Source organism: Aplysia californica, unplaced genomic scaffold, assembly GCF_000002075.1.
Source record: "Aplysia californica isolate F4 #8 unplaced genomic scaffold, AplCal3.0 scaffold00954, whole genome shotgun sequence".
In the NCBI taxonomy this organism is placed as follows: domain Eukaryota; kingdom Metazoa; phylum Mollusca; class Gastropoda; order Aplysiida; family Aplysiidae; genus Aplysia; species Aplysia californica.
In genome coordinates, this window is record NW_004798224.1 from 134266 (window position 1) to 137058 (window position 2793).

The following is a 2793-nucleotide window of genomic DNA, read 5'->3' on the forward strand; positions in this document are numbered from 1 at the left end:
GGTAAGTTCTTCATCTTTTCTTTCTCTCTGTTATTTCTGTCTGTCTGTCTTGCTTTTTTCCAGCATTAAATGACCATTATTGTGTCCATGTGCTTCTCTTTACTAGAACCAAAAAAAACACATGATGAAGTTCACATCTACGCAAAACTTCAAGTTTTAAAAAAATGAATTTTAAAGCCCTACTAGTACTAGCCAAAGGTGGATCATTTTGAAGGCAAGTTCTCACACGAAGGTCTCTCTCTCTCTCTCTCTCTCTCTCTCTCTCTCTCTCTCTCTCTCTCTCTCTCTCTCTCTCTCTCTCTCTCTCTCTTTTAAAGATTTTTATAACATTGTATTTTTGGTACCTCGATACAGATTAAAACAAGAGAGGGCTCTGCAGAGGACATCCTGAGAGTGAGAATGGGGCAAAGACTCTACTGCTACAACAAAGGTTGCGATTTAGGCCTATGAGGGGCGCCCTAGTAGTTGTAGGACAGGGACAGTTTTACTGTTTGTAGCCCCAGCTATCTCCTTCCACCTCCCCTCCTTCCTCCTCTCCTTCCTCTCCCACTCCCCTTTTCCCCCTTCCCCCCTCCCCTCCTTCCTCTCCCTCTCCCCTTCTTCCCCTTCCCCCCTCCCATCCTTCCCCTCCACCTCACCCTCTTTCTCTTCTCCCTGGGTTACTGCAGCTCTTTTTGCTCTACACTCATGTGTGTGTATTGTAAGTTTTGTATGACTAACAAAGATAACAGAACTACTTTTGTCTCAAGTGTTTGTGTTTTTTTGTTTTGTTTTTTTTTGTAAAGTGTATTACGGCCCTCGCAACTGCATAAGGTCTTATGAGCGCGCGGGACACACCTTATATTTTCAGTTGGTAGGAAATTTTGAATTTTGCCCGGGTGGCGGCCGAAGCCTACTCTTATCGATTTTAGACCACCAAGGGATCTTTAACGTGCGCAACTTGCACACGGGCCCTCCGAGATTTTTGGCCCTTGTCCGAGAAGGCTAGGTGTGGATCTTTCCTACCAGAAGATCAGGGGGGTGGCTGAAAGACAGCAGTAAGAAGAAGCCAAGGAGTAGCAGTAGAAAGGCTGCAGAAAGAATCAGGAGCCAAGAGGAAGGGGCAAAGGAGGTGAGGGGGTGGGGGCAGAAAGAGGAGACGAAAGCAGACGACAGAACATTGCTAGAGAGCAGGAAATGAGGTGAAAGGAGACAAATTTAGAGAAGAAAATTTTTCGGTCGCTACCCGGATTCGAACCCGCGACCTTTTGAATGAGAGGCCAATACCTTAACCTCTAGGCCACGAGAGCCCCCATAAGTGTTGGTATGAAATGCATTATCATATAAGGCCTTTTGAAGGGACACATGTTTCTAAACACTCACATGGAGCTACAGACATGTCTTGTCCTATGTGGGAAGATTATCATTTTCTGTGTATTTTTTACATCTGAATAATTTCCCTTTTTTTTTTCTTTTTTTTTTTTGTAGCTAAGCTTTCCTATCAACCCTTTGCATCTTTTGTTCTAAGATTATTTTTTAAATTTTGTCTACAACAGATATTTATTTTTTAAAGTGAATTTTAGCTACAGAGGTATTATATTATTGTATTTTTGATATTCATAACATGGAGACCTGCTATATTATATCACATCAATAATCAATAATTTTGTTCTTACAAGTCATGAGTGTATGATATTTGTACTAAGAGAAAATTCCGTTGCAGACAATGCCTGTCTAGAGGTTATAACTGAAGTAGATTGTGAATTTCAATCTCCTCCTCCTCCTCCTCCTCCTCCTCCTTTAAATGGATACCCCAGTCTATAGTGCGAAAGCTGCTATTCACCGCAGGTCCAGGTTTCAGCAGTGTCTGGGGACTCCTTGCCTCTAGCGTTGCGTAAGTACTTGCTCCTAAATGCTTCATGCATAGGGTAGGCAGTATTTTTCAAGTAATGTATTATAGTCTTCATGGAAAACGAAGAGACACGTATGCTTATCGGAGTTATGGGGTGTGTGTACATGCAGGTGTGTTCTAGCGCAAATCTGTCTCAATGCTGTTCTGGATTGCTGTGATTGTATGGTATTGGTATTGTGTTGCTCTAATGCTCATGTAAACACTGTAAAGCTTATTGGAAAAGGAGGGCCGCCAAATTTAAAGTCCATCTCCAATTTCATTCATATGGCTAGTCAAGTGGGTAGGACAGGAAGTCTTGACAACTCCTCCAGCAACCTGAGGAACACCCCAGTGGGGGATTCAAACCAGGGTCATCCGCACTCTAGTCCAGCTTGATACAAACTACAGATATGTCCTCTGTGGGTGGTTGGTGGATGCTCTGGTGTGGCTTGCTGCTTCTTTCCTATCAAACATCTATCATCCTTATCTCCCCTCCTTCTATTTTGTGTTTGTTACTCTCTTGTACCGCTCAAAAGGGTATAAGCAGTGGATAAAAGTTAAAAGTTACTCTCTTGTTACACCTCTAGTCTTCGGCACTCATATGACCTTATTTTACGAACGCCGTAAAACCCTGCTAAAACAAGATATGTCCTCTGTGATTGCGACATGATTGATTGTGAACTTACCTGAAGAAGTAGAGAGAGGTTTGTGGGTGGTTGACGGGTGCTTTAATGTGGTTTGCTACTTCTTTCCTATCAAAGAATCTATTGTCCTTACTCTCCTTTTTTCTGTTTGTTACTCTCTTGTAGCCCCTCTAATCTTCAGCTTTTAGCTTATCTAATTGGGTTGCAAATGCCGGAAAAAAAAACAAAAAAACATCAAATAATGAGGTTTGAACTGGCATAGGGTAGTGGTGGTATCTG